The sequence below is a fragment of the Canis lupus genome, chromosome 17 (genome assembly GCF_011100685.1).
Source record: "Canis lupus familiaris isolate Mischka breed German Shepherd chromosome 17, alternate assembly UU_Cfam_GSD_1.0, whole genome shotgun sequence".
Classification (NCBI taxonomy): domain Eukaryota; kingdom Metazoa; phylum Chordata; class Mammalia; order Carnivora; family Canidae; genus Canis; species Canis lupus.
The window spans coordinates 15,585,392-15,605,871 of NC_049238.1; the positions used below are offsets into that span (position 1 = coordinate 15,585,392).

Consider the following 20,480-nt stretch of genomic DNA (forward strand, 5'->3'; position numbering starts at 1 on the left):
CTCCCGGAGAGAAGCTCTGGTTCATGCGACTTTCCCAGCTCCCTGAATTCCCTATGACACATCCGTGGCTTTAATACAGCTCCGACTGGCCAGAGGGGGCATGGGGAAGAAAGACCCTCCAGCGGGAAGAAGAGCCCATGTGGTAAGTGTAAGGGAGCTTCCTGGTGGCTGGAGGGTAGACCGGGAGGAGAGGTGGGCAGGCGCTGGAGCCGAGCGGGGGCCAGAGTGACTAAGGCCCTGGCACTGAAGTGATGACCATGCTTTTGAGCCTGAGGCAAGTGACATCCGTCAAGTGGTTTGCTGCTCCATGCAGTCAGGAGGCAGTGCGAGGGGCTACTGTCCAAGCACCTATCCCTGGCATTGAGGCTGGGGTGCGGGGCACGGGGGGTGGGATGGGTCTTCCAGAGACTGTAACACAGGTCAGAACACGCACGCCAGCCGTATCAGAACCAATGTGGTGCCTCTTTCATCAAACCTCCGCAGTGTGACTCTTTGGCTTACTTCACAGGTGATGTTTCTGTGGTTGGGGGATGACCATGGACTTGCAAAAGCCCCAGTAACGTGTCTAGTTTCTCCTGATGATCATCAGTCTGGGAACCTCTGACACGGAACACTCAGCACTGTGTCATTTCCCCTTAGGTAGCATGCTGAGCCCTGGTGAGGGGTATAGGAAGAAGGCTTGGGTGCAGGGCCCCAGACTCTTGGTCAGGGGTGTAGGGCAGGGGTGGGCAGGCAGCCCACCAGGAACAGCTTCTCTTGCCCAGTGCCTGGCATCCTCCCTGCAGCTCTTCAGCTGCTCATGGTAGCCCTCAGAGGTGGGACGGGGGCAGTCCGCACCCTGGGATTCCTGGGGTTCAGCTCTGGGCTCCCCACACCTACGGGCCTAGACTCCAGCCTGGTGGTGTTTCCAGGTGGTCCTTGGAGCAGTCATTCATCCTGCTAACCAGTCAGATGTGAGACGCCAGCAGAAGGTGACAATGACCCCATTCTTGGGTCTCAGACCCACTAGGGTGGTTGTTTCCTCCTGAGGCTCTGGAGGCACCCCACCCATTGCCTGCCCTCACCTGAGTCCAGAGGAAAGGTGGGCGTGCAAGGAGCACGTTGGGCTGTGCACGCCTCTGGGAGGTGAACCAGAACAGAAGCCCAGCCTGGGGCCTCTTCAAAGCCACAGGGGAACGAGGGCAAGAGAGGAGACTCCTGGTTGCTGAGGGCCAGCTGTGTGCGGGGCAGCTGGCGGATGCAAACTCATGCACAATCCCATTCTATCGAGGGGGGAGACTGAGGCTCAGAAAGGTAGAGGGACTTGGTCAAGGCCCCTCAGTTAGTGGGTGTGTGGCTCTGGGACTCTGGAGCCATGCCCTGCCCCAGCCAGGGAGGGATGCTTGGAACCACCACCACCACTAACAGAAACGTCCAAGTTCCAAGAATTGAAACGGCCTGGGGACCACATGGCTCATTTTTTCTGGAATCTCTGTCGAATCCAGCCAAGTGGAAAGTCCGACCTTTGTTCCCTTCCCAGCCTCACAGGCCGAGCCAGGGTGGATGGCCACCCCGGCCCTCGACTTCCTGCTGGTCCCAGGTGGCCCCTCCGGGGGTGCTCCTCATACACTTGGCTGGGGCCGCCTGAGCTCAGGAAGGTGGGGGGGGGCGGGCGGCCGCCACCCGCGGGGAGCCCCAAGAGCGCAGTGGGGCTTTCCCTGGGCTCCGTGAGCTGGGCCTTTCTTCCTGGCTCGGCCTGGGGCCAGCATCACGCCCCCCCCCCCCCCCCCCGCCCCGGCCTCCGCCTCCACCCCTCCCTGTCTCAGGCCCAGGCCCCGGGAGCAGGAGCAGTTAGGGGGCGGTGAGCTTCCCGGGCTGTCCACTGCCAGGGCTTCCCCAGGACAGCTGTGACCTCATCTGCCAGCAGAGCAGGCCGGGGGACATCCTGCGTGACTCATCGGTGGGCCCCGCACCAGGGGCTTCCGGGCCCAGGAGAAACCAGACACAGAGGCCCATTGTTTGCTCCGGAAGCCCCCCCTCTCACGCTGCAGCCTCAAAGGGGGCGTTTGTGTGTTCTTGGTTCTCTGTGGCTAGAGTCCTCTGGGGCGTGGGGGCCCCTGCGGCAGGAGGAAAGTCAGCAGCCAGGCACTCACCCTTGAACCCCAAAAGTACACCCCTGATGTGGGACCCCCTCTTTCTCCCTCCTGGCTCCAAAAAAAGAGTGAGTGAAAAGGTTGTGGGTCAGCAGGTGAGGCAGCTATGACCTGTTTCTCTCTGCTCTCTCCGGGTCCCCATGTAGGGCACCCCCCAGGACCCAAGGGGCCGGGCAGGTGGCCTAAACTGGGCACAGCTGGGGAATGAGGAGGAGCGGGCTGCCCCGCTGCCCCTGGGGACGGGCCAAGCTGGGTGTCCTTAGAAACCTCAAGGGGAAAACAAACAAACAAAACAAAACTTTTTCTTTCTTCTTCTTCTTTTTTTTTTTTTAGAGGAATCAAAGGATATAAAAGAGCATTTACAGGAAGCAAAATCCAAACGACTAACAAGTTCGTGAAGAGGTTGTAAACCCTGCTAGCTATCAAGGAAATGCAAATTAAAACAATGAAGTACTATTTCACACCCAAGAGATTGGCAAAAATGACCAAGACAGGTATTGTCGAGAATTGGCAGCATGGGCAAGGGGGGAATCAACTCTCAGGAGCTGCTGGGGGGAAAAAACACCGGCAGGCAAGTGATGGGTTTTTACTGGAAATCTTTATGTAAATTCAATGTGTACAGACCTCTGAGCAGGAATCCTGCCCCTGTGGAGCTCAGCCCCAGAGTACTGGGTGAGGCCCTAGAGTACCATGGCAGAGAACCCTTCCCCAGCTGGGGCCCCCCCACCCCCATGCACACGTATTCCCCAGTGTGCGGGCCTTCTTCAGCAAAACCTGGAAACCTGGAAACCAGGCCCCAGGGAGGTTCCCTCACCTGCTGTCCTTCCTGGAACCCACCACTGTCCAGCTGCCGACTCTGGCCCTTGGGGGTTTGGTTTCAGGACCCTGACCCTGAAGAAAGCAAGACACCCCATTTCCTTTCTAAGCTCCAGGATAACATCCCAACCCTCCCCACTCAATATGAGCTTTCTATCTTTGGGGAGCAAATCACCACAAACTTGGCAGCTTAAAGCAGCATGCCTTTGTCACCTCATCTCACAGTTGCTGTGGATCAGGAATCTGGGCCTGGCTTCTCTGGATCCTTTGCTCGGGGCCTCAAAAGAATGTAGTCTAAATGTAAGCCGGCAGCATTCTCATCTGGAGGCTCAAGTGGGGAAGAAGCTGCTTCTGAGTTCAGGCATTTCCTTGCAGCTGGATGACCGAGGCCCAGCTCTTTCTGACTTCAGCTGGAGGCCACGCCCTGATCGAGACCGCCTGTGGTTCTTTGCCACATGGGCTTCCTTCACATGGCTGTTTATTCCACCAAGCTGGCAAGGACAGGCTGTCTACTCAGAGGGGGTCCAATCCCATGTTTAAGGGTTCTTCCCCAATTAAGCCAGTCCCACTCAGAATAACCCCTGTTTTGATTAACTCAGAATTGACTGGTTTGGAATCTTACCGACACCTGCAAAATCCCTTCATATTCTATGAGCTAGGACCAAGTCACAGGTCCTGCCCACACCCAAGGGGAGGGAATTATGGGCTGAACATAGGGCGGGAAAACATGGGGGCCACTCTAGGGTGTGTCCACCACCTTTTCTGTCTTCCTGTAGAGGAAAGCTCCCATCTGCTGAAGGGAGGTGAAGGCTCAGGTTGTAAAGAACAACCTTGGGAGATGCAGCCTTCCCCACAGGGTGGTACAGGGTACCTGATGCAGGGTGGGACAGGGTACTTGGTGAGGGTGGGACTGGGCACCCAGTGAGGGGGAGAGAGGGCGGGGCTGTGGAGTAAGGGCCAACAGGAGTGGTGCTGGGGTGCTTGTCTACCTGAGGTGTGGAGGATTTTGAGGGGTGGGTGGGAAATGAGGTCCTGGGGAGGGCTGGCCTCTCCAACAGCATGAGTAAGTGAGGAGGAGTTGGGGCAGTAGGCACGGTGTACTCTGTGGGTGCCCTGGGATGACCAATTCTCTATTTCCAGCTGAGAGGGCCCCAGAGACAGGCACTCCTCATACATGTCAGCCCCTTACATTGCAACCTCTTCTGCCCCCACTATCCTTGCAATTGGGGGACCCACCCCCTCCTCTGCACAGCTTTCATGGGCGCCTAAGAGGTCAGCTATGGGGCAGATGGGAGGGCACTACGTATCCCCACAGAGGGATAGTGGGAGGATTGTCAGCCTGCTGGCCTCAGCTCAGCCTGCTCCAGGGAGGAACATTGTCAACCAAGAACAAGCACCCACTATGCTGGGCCTCCTCCCACTGCTGGGTTCGGATCCAGCAGGGACCCTCTTGGAGGTTCAGAGCCTTTAGTGCCTGTGGGCTGCCCTGGCAGCCCAGGTTTCATACTCCATGCCCTCCTGAGAGAAAGGCACAAGGCCCTGGTGGCCCCGGGTAAGGGTGAGTCCTTGAATCTGGGATCCTGCCCAGATGTCCTGGCTTTCATCCTGCCCAGTTCTTGAGAACTCCCTGCCCTGCCTCTGCACCTTGACCACCTGCCAAGCTGTGAGGTGGATGGGGTACCTGCCTCCTCTGACCTGGCCAACAAGGAGTCCCAGCCCTGTGCCACTGACTGGACCCTGGATCTCAGGCCTACTTCAGTTTCCTCTCACATTCTGGCCTACCTACCACTCTCACCCTAAGCTGAGTGCTCCCAGGACCAGGTTCCTGACCCAGAACCAATATCCTCAATCACCCTCAGCCTTTGCTCACACGTCAACCAAGCAAGGGTTCCAGATAAGGCATACACAAGCAAAGGTGGGGCCCTGGCACGATGGTTAACTCCTCTGAGCGGTGCTGGCCTCAGCACACGCTGGTCTGTTGCACTTGGTCTTCAGATGCAAACCACAGAAACCAGCTTTGGCTAACTTACTTAGAAAAAGATTTTAGTGGAAGAGTATTGTGCTGCTCACAATGGATTATCAGGAAGGCTGGAGAGCAAGGGAGGTGAGCACCGCTGGACAGTGTCTCCCATGGGGACAAAGTGCTAGTACCTTCCACCCCTGGGTGGACCCTGCTGGATCCTTCAATCGTGTCAGCCTCTTTCTGAAGCTTTGTGTCACTCCCTCCAGATTCAAAACCCCAGGTACAAGAGTTTGACTGGTCAAGCTACCCCCTGGCTGAGGAGTGAGGAGTGGACAGTAACTTCATCTTCTATGGTGCGAAGTAGGCTCTCCTTTCTTGGGGGTCGTCCAGCAGAGGAAGAGCATGGCCGTCACCTCTCAGGTAGACTCCCCCGTCTTGGCAATGGTGACTCCTGGGGCCCAGCATTCCCAGTGTGCATCAGATCCAACCAGTACGGGTTGAGGTCTCTCTGACCTGCCTCAGGATGTCTGGAGGACTGGTCACTCTTTGGACCTGGCCTGTGCACTCTCCATTTGTGTTGATGACAAGCAACTGTGCCTCGTTTCATCCCAGAACTGAGTCCCCCACCAAGCCTTAACAGACACACAGGCATTTGTGTTCCATACCTTGGGGTTTCTGACACTCCATATCTGGTACGTGGCTCATAGACTTCAGCTTAACTGGTGTTTTGCTCCTCTAGCGAATGTCCACCCTCAGAGTCATCAAATGGGGCATTTCTTCTATGATTTTACAAGATTCCCTATAACATTGTTTGGTTCTGCTGAACAAGGACATGAAGAATCCCTGGTCTAGGCTGGGCAGGGCTGGGAATGAGGAACCCGGAGCAGCAGCCTCCCAGCTGAAAATAGTCAGTATCCAGAGGGACATCTGGGAGGCCAGGAGGATAGGCCAGAGACTGCTCTCTTGGTCCTGCATCTAGAGGCTTCTCTCCTCTCCCGTGGCTCAGGGGATGGGCCTGGGGAGGCGTGGGGTGCCATCCCCGTCACAGTTCTGCTTCCAGACTCCTGCCCCGGTTGACTCAGCCTGCTTTCTCCAGCAAACTGAATTTTGGCCCTGAACATGGAAGAGGGTTCCTGAGCATTCGCTTGACCTGACAACCACCCCACAACACCATAAGGGTCTGAAGGGGAGGAGCAGAGCCCAGAGGCAGCTACCATGAAAGCTTGATCCTCAGAGCTGACTCATGGGCTCAGACCCCCCAGGGCTTCTAGGCTCAGCTAACTGCCCACCTTAGGATGAGGAATTTGCTCCCCGAACGAGGGGGATCAGATTGCACATTCCTGAGGCCTGAGTCACTCCCGGATCTTGCCTATTTTCGGGAATGTGTTTGTGCTAAGGCTGGGAGGAGAGCTGAGGGCCTGGAGGGATTGCACACTCCACAGGCAGTTCACTCCGTGTCCAGCTGGCCTGGGGCGGGGGATGAGGGCCCTCCCCCAACAAAGACGAGAGGGACAAGGCTGTGACCTTTGGAGCCACTGAGATGCGGTTCTGAATGGGCCCCAGAGGACCAGAGAAGGAAGAGGTCAGACTGAGGCAAGAACCCGAGCCTTTGCTTTGTCCAGAGTTGGCTTTAATTTGATCCCATGGGACAAAGAGTGGAGAGGGGCCAGTCCAAGCAGGGCTCCCTTGCCACAGCCCTGGGAAAAGGACTTGGTCCCTCCCCACCTCCTTCCAGGAAGGACAACCTCCTGGAGGGCACAGAGAGCTGAGTGAGGGTCTGGTTGCTCCTGGCTCCCCCTGAGCCATGGCTGTGAATCCTAGCCCCTCGCCCACCTTAGGGTGCTCCATCCAGGGTGCTCTGTTGAGATGCTCCTTTTCTGTCTCCAGCATGATCCACGCAGCTGTGGAGAGAACCCCCGCACTCCTCAGTAAATCGGCTGCTGTCACAGAGGGCATATTCAGGCACACACTGTAACCAAGCCCTTTGTGTTGTGTGGCCATGTGCCCTGGTTTGCCTGGATTGCTGGACAATTATTAATAGTACCTCTTTTCCCTCTCAAAAATGTCCTGGTTTGGAAGATAGGTGTATATTCACTCTAATTTTATAGATATTATTTTATTTAGTCCCCGCAATGCCCTACAAGAGGGGCTAAGAGCCCCATTTTATGATAGAGAAACCAAGGCTTACAGAAGAGAAATAACTTGCCCAAGGTCATACAGTTGGAAGTGGCAGATCCGGAAACTGTTAGGAACTCAGCTCTTGACTTCAAAGCCCCTTGACTTAGCCACAACACAAATTTCCTCTCCTTTGATGCCTTGAAGGAGTGAGAATCCAGTATCTCCAAATAGTAGAGAAATAACAATTAAAGTCCTGGAGTTATCTTGGCTCTCCTCCCAGCCCCACACTTCGGCTATCTTTGGCATGTTGTTCCCTTTTTGAGAGACAGCGTGCACAAATCTGATTTGCTTGTTGGCGGTGGAGGTATCATAATCATCAGACGAACAAGCATCGCTGTGCCTACCGTGTGCCAGGCGTTGCATCCAATCCTCACGCCAGCCCTGCAGGCAGGATGTTTTGGTCCTCCTTGCACAGAAAGGAAACTCCCCAAGGTCATACAGCTGCAAGGAGTCAGAGGGGTCAGAACGTGGAGATCCCAGCTTTGAGCCAAGTGAACTCTGCGCAGGGTGCCATTTCGGAAGCTCACCAATGGAGCGCTGTGTGGGCTGCAAGGGAATAAGGTTCCACTGCGTGTATGGCAGAGACAAATGGCTGAACCACTTTATGGACCCAAAGACTCTCAAAGTCCCCAGGCATCTTGGCTACCGAGGAGCCAGGGCTGTCTTGCCCAAGAGCACAGCAATAAGCCCCATGAGTTGGTCTGAGGCCCATACACAGATGGTCTTCATTTGCTGATACATCACATTTAAAAGGTTTCCAGACGGCGCTTTTATTTCTTTGGTGGAGAGATCAGACAATGTTCAGAGCAGAGCATGTCCACCCTGAAGGTAGAAAACAAACCGTTTCTGGAGACCAGAACTCCCTGCTCCAGTTTCTGCACCCAGAGACCAGCACACTGTGAGAGCCTCTTCCCGCCCCAACACCCTGGTCCCTGGGGGAGAGAGATATAAAAGCAAGCACATTCCAGATGGTCCAGGGAAAAGGGGATTTGGGAAAAGGATGTTTGTTCAAAATTTACCAAAAATAGATAACCAAGGGGAGGAAGAGTCCACCTCTTGACCCATTTAAAAAGCTATTTCCCAGGAAAGACTTTCTAAGTAGTGGACAGTCACAAGAGGAAAAACCAGTGGCTTTGACAATGTAAAAATATAAACATTGGGAGGTTAAAAGCCATCAAAAAACAAAAATAAAAGGAAACAGCACACTAGTAAAACACATATGCCACAAATGTCACAATGGCAATGTAGAGAGAGCTCATAGAGTGATTTGCTGGTATTTCCAGGAACTGGTGCAGACCCATGACACTGGTCCTCTTGGACCTCAGCTGGTGGTGGCATATAAGTCAGGGACAACCCTTCTAGAAATATTTTGGCAGAATCAAGGATGTTTAACTAGACAACATAAATGTCTTGGAATTTTCTCTGTGGAAATAATTAGAAATTCAAACAAGAAATTATGGGCAAAGATGATCCATAATGGGAATGTGGAGTAGCAAAAAACTCAGAAGCCTAAGATATTCCAAAATAGGTGAAAAATTAAATATATTACACTCCAGCTATATGATTACGCGGCCCTTTAAAATGGTATTTTTGAAGAATGTTCATGCAGAGCAAAAAGAACTATAAAATGTTATTGAACAGGGGGAATCCCTGGGTGGCGCAGCAGTTTGGCGCCTGCCTTTGGCTCAGGGCGCGATCCTGGAGGCCCGGGATCGAGTCCCACGTCAGGCTCCCGGTGCATGGAGCCTGCTTCTCCCTCTGCCTGTGTCTCTGCCTCTCTCTCTCTCTCTGTGACTATCATAAATAAAAATTAAAAAAAAAATGTTATTGAACAGACTGCAAGGCAATTGTATGATCCCAATTTTAAAAAGCATGCATCCGTACATGAATGGCACGGCTATGTAGAAACATGACGACTGCCAACCATATACCCCGGGGTCAGGGAGAGTATGTTATGGCACTTTCCCTTCAGGCACCATCCCTAAGGCATGTAAGCTGGCACCACCCCCTGCCCTCTGAGGATGGTAGGCACGTCATGAGATCACTTAATGTTCCAGAGGATGGAGGGGAGGCTGGGAATGGGGAAGGAGCCTGGGGGAAGGTCCAGAGCAAAAATGGCCCGGAGAGCAGGACGTTCAGGTGCCACCAGTAATGGTAGGTCCGGAGAATGTCAGGGCCAGTGGACCATAGGCCAGTGGACCACGAATATCACCACAATCCGAGTCCAGATGACAGCATCAAGGACCAGTCCCCAGATTAGCTCCATGGACAGAGACAGGCGCAATGGTTGGGTTGACCTGCTCTGTGGAAAGGAGTCAGAAGAACTGGGTCGTTGGCCTCTGTCTCTGCCCCAACTCACCACCTGGTCCTGGTGAGATGCTGAGCTTCTCTAGCCCCCGTTAGCTCATCTCTAACACTGGATGTGAGTTCACCCTTTGCCTACCTGTTGTGAGGACTGAAGCAGGCCGTGTAGACCATGTGGGGATCTATGGATTCCTGCTGGCCTCTGAGGGATGAGGCTGATTCCAGGACTTGATAGCCCCAGGCCCCTCCAGAGCCAGCCTTTTTCTAGAATCCTTCCCTTTCCACAAGCCCCAGGCCTGTTTCTTCTGGACCCCTCCAGCACTTTCTGCCTGACCACACAGATCCTTAGCTCTTTCATGCGTGAAAAGCTCGTCTTTATGTATTTTTTATTTAAACTCAATTAGCCAACATAGAGTACATCATCAGTTTCAGGTGTAGTGTTCAATAATTCATCGGTTGCGTGTAAAACCCAGTGCTCATCGTATCGCGTAAAGCTTGTCTTTACAATTACATTGTCAGATGGTTGGCTACTAAGGACGCTCGACTGTGCCCCAGGCTCTGTCTGGAGAAGAGCATCCCGCAAGGGGAGTGAGACATGCTCCTCTCTGAGAGTGAAGGGACAGTGGCCAGCGCAATCGTATGGCTGCTCTGGCTCCCCTGGAGGTGGAGACGGGCACTGCCGCAGGTGACTCAAGGGCCTGTCTAGAGACCAGCCCCGCCACCTGTTGACCATAGAAATCCGCAGATGGACACGGCTCTTGCTGGAGGAAGGCAGGGTGTTGGAGACACTGCGTGAGGCTGTTTAACCTCCAAGCGCCAGGATGGGCTGTGTCACTTCAAAGCTCTCTTCCAGATCCCGAGGCTTCAAGTTCCAGGACGGTAAGCACCCAAGGCCTTGGGATTCAGAGGACAGAGAATTCCAAGTGGTGCAAGTCCTGAGACTCTGAGAAGTGTCCTCAGGAACAGCATCCCCGGGCCGCCCTCCTCCATAGAAGTCACACAGCTTATTCAAACCCATGGGGGCGCCTCCCCTTGACATTGGGGAAGTCAACATTTCTGCCCAGAAGCCTCCACAGCCAACCTGTCACCAGAAAACCAGAGGTGGGTTATCCAAAGGAGAGGTGCTAATTAGTCATCTAAGACCAGGGCTCGTGCAAATGAAACACAGGGACATGAGACCCTCAGTATGTTCTGTCCAGAGTGTGCCCTCCTGAGACAGGTCTTCTCAGATGCTTGCTGTCCCTGGCTGGGTCATTGGGAAAGTCAGAAGCCTAAGTCCTTGCCCTGGGGCAGGGTCTAGCTCTTGAGAAGGAGACATTCCAGTGGGTCTCAGAGTTTTAACTCCCTCCTCACCATGGTGAGAAGGGTGGGAAGGCCACCTGATGTGTCCTTGGATCTTGTTGCTGACTTACTGTGCTGCCATCCCTGGGGGGAGGCTCGGATTCACTGGGGCGGAGGGGCCTTGAGAGACATACGGCCAAGCACACCCTGTCCAGCCTCCCTGGAACGTGTGGCCCCCGAAGGACAAAAGAACAGCCTGACCACAGGCCCAGCCCTGGGAACAAGGGGTGGCTTCTGGCCCTGGGACTGATGAGCTCATCAGGTTCCTCTGGCCTCATGCAGGCCAGAACGTTCCCTATGCTGCAGAACCCTCAGAACCTGAACCCTGTCCCCACCCGTGCCTGGCACAGCAGCCTAGAGCTGCCTGGCGGGAGCAGGGCTCTATCTGCAGGGCACGGCAGGTAGGAAGCAGAATGGGGAGTTGTCTTGACCATGAAGTTAAGCGTGGGTGTGAACCTGGCACTCGAGAACTCACATCTGGCACAACTGCCTTCTCCAGGTTAATATTCCAGTGCCTCAGACCTCTACTCAAGCCCAGGTGTTTCTTTATTTTTATTTTTATTTATTTATGGTAGTCACAGAGAGAGAGAGAGGCAGAGACATAGGCAGAGGGAGAAGCAGGCTCCATGCACCAGGAGCCCGACGTGGGATTCAATCCCGGGTCTCCAGGATTGTGCCCTGGGCCAAAGGCAGGCGCTAAACCGCTGCACCACCCAGGGATCCCAGCCCAGATGTTTCTATGTGACTCCACAGTTCAGCTCAGCACTGAGTTGGGGCAGGAGCTGATCCTCCCCCAGCCCTAGCACACATGCCAGCTGCCAGGCAGGGGCCCTGGTAGGCTAAAATGCCACTGCAGTTGGAGAGGGACATCCCTGGGGCCAGGAGGACTGGCTCTGATCACTGAATGCCCACAGGTTTCTTTCCTCTAAGCCGAGAGCCCACTGTGGAACGGGATGCACTCACACACTCCTACACACGGTCACCTTGGACTTTGTATGTATGGATTTATCCATATGGTTTTTTGCCACTCAGCAAAAACCAGTGGGTCCCAGCAGTTCTCAACTGACTGCTGAATTCCTGGTGCCTGGCACACAGTAGGCACTTAGTCAGCACCTGAATGAATGAATGAGGCTAATGCATCGAGGTCATCCAGGCCCCAGCAGTTCTCAGGCTGCCCTTGCTGGATTCCCCACTCCCCTCCCGGTGGACAGATGGGGGTGCTGAGGCAGAGGCCAGGCAGCCCGCCGGCTCTGGCGATTTCACCTGAGTGGCTTGGACCTCAGGCTCTGGGCTTTGTGCATGGACTTTGGCTCTGGGCTCGAGCCTAATCCTCATTCCCTGTATCCTCCTCACTTCCAGCTTGGCCGTGGGCCTCCCTTCTTCCCAGCTCTGCAGGGTCTGTGAGACACCGGGGGAGGGTGAGTGGCATCCTCCATTTCCTCTTCACCGAAGCTGGTGGAAGGGTGTGTCTCCGGCCTCTGGGGCTCCCTGTGGGCAACAGTGGGATTGGATCATGGCAGAGGGCCCGTGGGGCCTGCCTCCCACCGGACACTGGAAGCAGCTCCTTGGCCTCCCTCCTCTCCATGTCACCCTCTCCCAGGTCCCGGCTGTGTCTGACTCATTGGCCCCTCATCCCACCCCTTCACCACCTGACACAGCTGACAGATGGATCCCCCACCCCCCATCCCTGGGGCATGGGCAACCGGACTAACCGGTATTTCTAGACTCAGAGTCAACGCAGGGGTGGATACTACCCTGGCACTGAGCTAGGATTTCACCTCTACCCACTTTGGTGATCCTTGTCGGACTCTGTGAAGTGCCGTGTATTGACTCCGCGTCGCACTCGAGGAAACTGGGGTGCAGAGGGTTGAAGCTACTGGCCCAGGACGAAGAGCTGAGCTGGTGCTTCTCCACACACCACCCAGGAGCCCCACGCCGGCCCTCGCCCCCCTCTCCTCTGTGTTACATGATCCTCACCCTGCGGAGCTGCGAGTGTTGGCAAGCGTGGCATCTCCGGGGAGTGGGGAGCCCTCGGGAGCAAAGCCAGGCTCCGGGGCCAGGCCGGGGGGCAGGATGGTCTCCCCGGGGGGCCTGGAGCCAGCCAGCCAGGCGCTGGTAGTTTACAGCTGTTCTCACGACACAGGGGGCAGAATCCAAGACTTTCCCAGCCACTGAAGAGGGGCATCTCCATCTGTGCCCGTGTCCCTGTGATGCCACCAGCTCTGTCCGCGACGGGAGCTGCCAAGGGAGGAGAAACCTTCTGTCATCGTCCTGGGGCAAGGAACAGCCCTCCTGCCACACTCACTGCCTGGTTACCTTTCTCCTGCTTCACAGGAACAGGACCCAGTCTTGCTTGAAGCTGTCTACCCCCAGGCCACAAAAAGCCTCAAATGTCGCAGGGCCACCAACTGCCACAAAGCCTCCGCTGCTCAGAGCGTAGGAGCCCCGAGAATCAGAGGCCGCTCAGGGGTTCACTGTCAGAGTGTTTGTCCTCCGACTCCCGCACCGGCCCCGTATGTGGTCCTGCTGCCCTCTGGCCCTTTGGAGCCCATGTGAGCTGAGATTTTTCTTTGTTTCTTTGTTTCTTTCTCTTTTTTTTTTTTTTTAAAGATTTTATTTATTTATTCATGATAGACACAGAGAGAGAGAGGGGCAGAGACACAGGCCGAGGGAGAAGCAGGCTCCACGCAGGGAGCCCGACGCGGGACTCGATCCCGGGACTCTGGGATCACGCCCTGGGCCGAAGGTGGCGCTAAACCACTGAGCCACCGGGGCTGCCTGTGAGCGGAGATTTCCGAGCAGGAGCACAGCCACAGGCGGCTGGCTTGGGGCGGCTATGAAATCTGACAGCAACTGGCAGGGCTGCGAGGGACATTTCGATATCATGTCCTGCAGTGGGTCCAAGGACCGCACAGCCCTGGCACCAAGGCCGCGCCCAGTCCGAGGCTCTAGGGGAAGATCCTTCCTTGCCTCTTCTAGGTTCTGTGGCCCAAGACATCCCTAGCCTGTGGCTGCATCCCGCCATTGTCTGTCTCCGCATCTACACGGCCTTCTCCTCTTCTCTGTGTCCATCCTCTGAGGGTCTCTTGCAAGGACACTTGTCACTGGATGACCTCAGCTCGCAATCCTTAATTTAATTACATCTATAAAGCCTACCTTCTCCAAATAAGATCCCATTCACAGGTGCTGGGGGTTGGCACGTAGGCATATCTTTTGGGGGGAGCACAATTCAACTCACGACAGGTCATTATGTCACACATTATAGGTCTACACCGGCCGGGGAGGCCCTGTGGGATCTGGTGCCCATCCAAACTCTGCACCTCCCACCTCAGCCCACCGCTGCCCACTTCCACCCCGGCACCCCTGCTGTTTCTCCAGCACACCAGGTTAGCTCTGGCCTGGGCTCCTCGGGTGCTGGTCCCGCTGCTGGGAGAGTGCACCGTGGTCTTTCACACACCTCTCATCATCAGAGACAGCGTTCTTTAGGGTGTCAATCTTCTGATGGGGAGGCCTCCTTGGTCACCCCGTCTAAACTTCTGACACTCTTCCAAGCACTCCCTCTCTGTCTCCTGCTGTGTCTGTCCCCTCAGCGCTCATCACATTGAACCTACATGCAGTTTCCTCCTTTATCTGTGTGCTGTCTGCCCTCTCCTAGGAGGCAGGGCTGTTTCTGTCAGTTGTGCTCATGGCTGTGTCTCAGCAGCTAGAAGGGCTGGGGCAAGGCGGCCTTGGTTGAATGCATGAATAAATGAATAAATGAATGAATGAATGGATAAGCCTCTGCTTAGGCTGAGTTCTGAGTTCCCAGAAGCCTTCATGGTTGTGCTAGCCCCACTTCCCTGAACTTTTGGCACAACTTGGACTCTGAAGGGCCCACAAGTCAACCTGTGAGCATCCTCTTTATCAAGGGTAAGTCTAGAAGGGGGTCACTACTGCTTCTGCAGACACTCCCTGAGTCCACAGACAAGTCAACCCCAGGCCCTGGGTCTCTCCTGGCCCCTCTTGCCACACACTTGCCCTGGTCACAGTCATCCCATTCAGACATGTGTACCCAGGGACCAGTGTGGGAAGGATGGGTGGGCCCTGCTGCCCCTGCCCCCCTTCAGAGCTGCCATGGGAGAGGGGCACAGGGTGGGAGCAGGTCCTTCTGATGCACTAAAGCCTGGATGAAGGCCTCCAGGGCACAGAGGAACACACATGGGCAGCGCCCAAGGCCCTGCAACACTGTGGGGAGGCTCCCCCAAACACCACCCCTACATTTGGTTGAAAATCCTCCCCAGCAGAGTCTCCACTTCAGAAGTGGTAGATTATGGCCAGAACCCTGGGCCCAGAGGTAGGCAGGACCCTGTCTTTCCCCTCCCAGCTGTGGGACACACACACATTCCCTTCTATTGCTGGTCTGCTTCCTCATCCCTAAGTCAGGGCGCTCGAGCGCAGGAGGGATGGCTGAAATAGGATTCTTCTATGTTGACCCAAAGAGCTCTGTTGTGGCTGCCTGGAGCATTGAGTTGAGAAGGATTCTGAGGTTCAGTCGAGGGTTACAAGGAAGGAAGCACAGTGGTCAGTTAGCAATGTCTGCCATGGGGCTGGCGGGGGGCGGGGGCCGGGGGAGAGTGAGTGCCAAGGTGTGGGAAGGCTCAGTGAGATGTGTGTGACGGTGCTTTGGGCTACAGGTCTACACGGGTCTGCGGATGCCTGCGGGAGCACCAGAAGTCCTTGCTGGGTTCGGTTGGGGACTCTGAGGCAGCCGAGGTGACTGCTGGCCGGGAAATCCTCAGTGACCCAGTGGAGACACTGCTCCTTTCCTAGGCTGGAGTGGAGGCCACAGGACAGTGAGCCGAGGCCCCACACTACACTTTGGCTTCGGTGTAGCCCTGGTGCTTGCCGGTGGAGGCTGGCTTCTGGCCCCGGCTTGGATCAACGCGGCCGTGGCCCTGCCTGGGCCTGGCCAATGCCCTCCTCAGCTGTCAGAAGTGAGGGCTCCTCGGGACAGACACGGAGCCCCGCACACCCCCTCCCGGAATGCTGGGAAGACTTTTCACAGCCAGAGTTGCCAGAGCAGCCTGAGCGCCTTGGCCACCTTGGGAGGAGGTGCCCCAACATGCCTAGAGCCTCCGTTTCCCATCCGTGAGGTAGGAATCACACCAGCTGTTGACTTCTCAGGAGGGGCAGGTGTAGCTGTGCCTGGCAGAAAGGCAATGGCCTTTGGGTGGGTGGGTGGCAGCCACATGGCCAGGGCCAGAGCTGTGGCCACCTAGAGGATGGACCACCTTTTCCTAATGCGCACAAAGGCGCCCTGCGGGCCAGTGGCAGCTCTGGGGTTCCAGATCATGCTGAACCACTAGCTTCATCGTTACAGATCTTCATGCTCTGAATGAGGCAGGCAGGTTCAGAAAGAGGGAGTCATCCGACGTGGTGCCAGGAAGGCTTCCTGGAGGAGGGAGGGCTTGAGCTGCGCCTCGCGGGGTCCGAAGCAACGTTGACCACCACGGGCCAAGTCTGGACAGCTGACTTCCCCCAGACGGACTGCGACCGCTCTGTGCCTTTCCCAGCAGAGCTGTTTACTTTCCTACTTCTGTATTTTGGTTCCTGCTGACTCTTCTGTGACATAAATGCAAATGAGACAACAAGCACAACAACTTCAAAGCCAAGGAAGCCTGCGGAGGGGGCTGTCCCCACGGGACCCTGCTGGGCAGGGAAGCTGGGCAAGGGGATGGCCCCCTCCCTCAGTGTCTGCCCTCCCCCGGGCTCAGCTCAGCTGGGTGAAGAGGCCTTCAAAGGGCCCCAAGGCCTCTGAGCGACCAGCAGGAGAGGGCGGCTGGGGGCAGAGTTCTGCACTAACCGACAAGAACTTCTAGCATGGCTCACGGCTGGATTTTCCACATAATTTTTTTTTTTTCTTTTACCACTGGGAACTTAATTCAAAGGTTTTCCTGTGCGGAGCTCCAGAATATAAAATGGAAGAAGGAATGACCCGGAGCTTACACCCTATCCACTTTTTGGACACCTTCCTGAAACACTTCTTGGGCCACCAGTAGTTTGAAAACTCCTGAGCCCCAGGATGCGACCCAAATGTTTAAAGCTCTTGCCAACTTTCCCCTCTGCCTGCCCAACACCTCTGCAGCCCCACGTGTGGCCACACCAGGTACTCCCGTTCCTGGCCAGGCCTTCACAGGTTTTCACACTGTCTGCTTTGTCATCCCAAATGCTAATCTCTCTCCCTTTCTTCCTTCCTCCCTCTCATTTTTCTCCTGGAAAACTCCTACTCATCCTTCACGACCCCAGCTAGGATACCACTTTGTTAGAGAAGCTTTTACCGTGATGTCCCTCCACCAGCCACTCACAGATGTAGACAAAGTGGTCCTTTCTTCCTCTCCCTTTGCTTCGTCCCCAGCCCAGCATCAAAGTATTCCTTCTACTGTGTTTGAAGTACCTGATTCCCTGTTTGTCCCCACAAGTGTCTAATCTCCTTCAGAGCCTGCTGTCTTTTCACCTCTGCCTTCCCTAGGGCTGGGAACCCATCTGCCCTATATGGGTGACTGCTCAGTGGTGTCGGGAGGCAGCCACAGGGGCCTCAGCTTACTGGCCTGAAGGTGGGATTTGGGCCACTTGATGGTGTTTGGAGGTCCAGCTCAGGGCTACTCCTAAGGCCACACAAAGTGGTTGAGCCTGCATCATTGCTAATTTCCGCATGCAGAGGGAGGCCCAGAGGATGGAGGAACCCTGGGCTCCCTCGATCTTTCTGGTGTGGCTTTGGAGATCCAGGTTTATAGGCCTTGAGCAGTGTAAGGCTCTTCATCTTAGCTCCGGCCACTGCCGCCCCCCACCCCGGGCCCTCCAGCCCAGCAGGAAAGAGGCATCTCTGTTCCAGGACTCTGGGGCAAAAGGTCACTTCCTGGGCCAGGGTAACCATGGCAGCAGCGTGATCGCCTCCCTTCCCCTCTCCCCCAGCAGCCTCGGACCAGCCAACTGTCTTCACAAGCTCTGATTTTGTCCAAATCTGCAGTTTCAGGCTGAGGAAGGTCTTGCACCAGTTTCTGAGCCCCGGCCAGATTCCCAGGTGTCCTGGGCAGTGTAGGATCTGCCGCTTACTCATCCGGGGGGCTCCTGTAAGCTGCTGAGCCTTCTGCTTCAGTTTCCTCAGCTACAAGGGAAGGAAGCTGATTTTGGTGAGAGGTGATCAAAACTGGGCTGAAGAAGCCTTAGGATTCCACAGACCTAAGAGTACTTTTGCCAAGCCCACTACTTTGCACGTTTTTTTTTGTTTTGTTTTGTTTTAATGTCAGACATGTTAAAGCTCTGGGTAGGATTTTTTGCTTGAGAAAAGAATAAAGATTTTAGCTGATTAAAAAAAAAAACACCTGTGAATTACTAGATACGATTTCTATGCATTTAGACACCCAGTGTGTCCTGAAATTCTCAAAATTGGGACAGAGAGAAACTGGGGGGGAAAAGAGCTGTTTCCTGTTTCCCAGCCATGAACCTCTGCTGTCATTGTGACATTACGAGGTGCCTGCAAAGCCTCTGTCTTCCCTGTCTTTTGCTTTCAATGTCAGCATTTCACTCACTTAAGACCGACTATATTTTTGTGCTCTTCAAATTCTTTTAGGGGTGCCTGGGTGGCTCAGATGGTTGAGCATCTGCCTTGGGCTCAGGTCATGATCCCAAGGTCCTGGGCTCGAGTCCCACATCAGGCTCACTGCTGGGGGCGGTGTGGGGGTAGGGGAGTCTGCTTCACTCTCTCCCTCTGCTGCCCCCCCTGCTTGTGCTCTCTCGCTCTCACTCTCTCTCATATAAATGGGTGGATAAAATCATTAGATAAATAAACAAAGTCTACTTTTAAATCTCCCTCCTCCTTCTCCATGGGTTCCTGGGGTGGTCAGCGGAGTGTCTCCCTGGCATAGGGGAGGGAGGGGATGGATGTGGGGGAGGTAGGCTGGGGGTTGGCTGGATGGGGTGAGCGGTGTGGAGACAGGGACACGGGGAACTGAAGCCCGAGTGAGCACTATCCCCTGGGACCTGGGGCCTATAGGAGAGGTTACTAAACTCTGCGGGCAAAGTTTCTATTATTCTGCCCAGGCTCCTGGCAGCCGACCCAGTAACAGGGGCTGCTGGGATTCCAAAACAGGAACTGGGGCAAGAAGATGGAGGAGCTGTCACGGCCCAGGGCTGAGCGAGGACACAGCAGTGCCGGCCGGTCCCACACTCCCTGCCACCCCCCGGGGCCCAGGGAAATGCCTCTGACGTGGGCAGTGCTGCCAGCCACAGCGAGCCACCTGGATTCATGCCCAGCTGGGGACAGGAGCCTGCATCACCCCAGTCGTCCTGGCCACCCAGGTCAAGCAACTGAGATGTGGGTATTTTAAAATCAGAATGGGACACATTCCAAACCCGGAGTCTGTCTCAGGAGAGAGTATTGGCACTGGAGACGGAGGCCAAAGGATCTTTGAACCTACTCTGCAATGTTCTCTTTTTTCTTCCCCCAAGGAAAACGTATTCGTGGACTACTTAGGTAATAAAAATTATTAAAAGCCTTAAAGAACTTACTGTAAAAATATCAACTGTCTTACAGTTAACTCCGAACATGCTCCTTTTTAGAGATGGGGGTAGGGACTGACTGGTTCGGACCGTGCTCCCGACTTGTCAAGTGGTCAGATCTGGCTCCTTGGGCCTCCGTTTCTCCATCTGTACAACGGGGAGGTGAACCCAACAGGCTCCAAGGTCCTTCCAGCCCTGACATCAGGTAACAAGAAGCTTTACTGTGTGAGGCAGCAAACAACCAAACTGACAGTCTGTGTCTGTCCAGGTTCTTCTGGGCCTTCTCAAGGTTTATACTTATGTGGTCTGGATTCATTCCAGATGCAGTGTCCCCTGAGCTGCGAGCCCTCAGGGGCTTGGGTGTGGTCCCAGGGCCATAGGCGACCGCAGAGCAGCCCGGGGCTCTTCGGGCAGCTGAGCTGAGCTGCCTTTCTGGGGACAGTATGCCAGGCCTCAGAAAGCCTCAGGGTAGTCAGGACAAACACTGGCCTAGCAGCAGGATTTGTCACGTCCCTTTCTGAGTTGGGGATTGAACAGCCATGACCTGTGTGTGTCATTAAGACAGAGATGGTCTGGTGAGGGACATTGGCCCAGTGACCCTGCCCCCGGCACCAATCGCTATGACAACAGCTCAATAGGGTCCCAAGAGCCTAAGAATCCTGCTTCCACTGAGAGCGGGGTTGGCTAAGGTCAGACAAAGAAGGATTAATAGAGCCCTGTTCTCATTAAGCCACAAAGCGCCATTATTACAAGTCGCAATGGCTCTACCAGGAGATGCATCATGTTTTCAAGTCACAGAAAGCCCAGTACACCAAAGGGAATGGTTCCAGCATCAGCCTCATAGTCACCCTGAGCCCAGAATCTGAGGAGGAAGAGAAAAACGAGAAACACCCCAATGTTCAATAGATGGTTACATAAAGCATAGCGCGGTCAAACCACAGCCTGGGCTGCACTCATGCACACGTCCACGTTCATGATGTTATTGCGTTGAAGTCCTCACAGTACACGGAAACAAGGTTACAAAATCTGTCCATAGATGCCTTTTTTGTTAAGAAAAAATCATATGTATATCTATAAATCATATACATATATATGTATACACAACAAAAATACAGAAGAAAATATTTTAAAATGTTTTCAGTGATTCTTTGGCAAATGTCACTTTTTTCTCTTGGTTTATCTGTATTTTATAATGAACATATATTGAT

At 54.7% G+C, this 20,480-nt stretch overlaps 2 long non-coding RNA genes across 2 annotated transcripts; one reads left to right on the forward strand and one right to left on the reverse strand.

The window, feature by feature from the left end:
* The first annotated feature begins 1,862 nt into the window (after positions 1–1,862).
* On the forward strand, positions 1,863–8,774 carry LOC119869820. Its single transcript, XR_005372157.1, has 3 exons — positions 1,863–2,227; positions 2,466–2,626; positions 5,178–8,774. It is a non-coding gene; the product is annotated as an uncharacterized LOC119869820 (long non-coding RNA).
* A 2,475-nt stretch (positions 8,775–11,249) lies between these two features.
* LOC119869805 lies at positions 11,250–19,883 on the reverse strand. Its single transcript, XR_005372158.1, has 3 exons — positions 19,282–19,883; positions 12,712–12,972; positions 11,250–12,222 (listed from the first exon to the last, which is right to left on the reverse strand). It is a non-coding gene; the product is annotated as an uncharacterized LOC119869805 (long non-coding RNA).
* Positions 19,884–20,480: the final 597 nt, after the last annotated feature.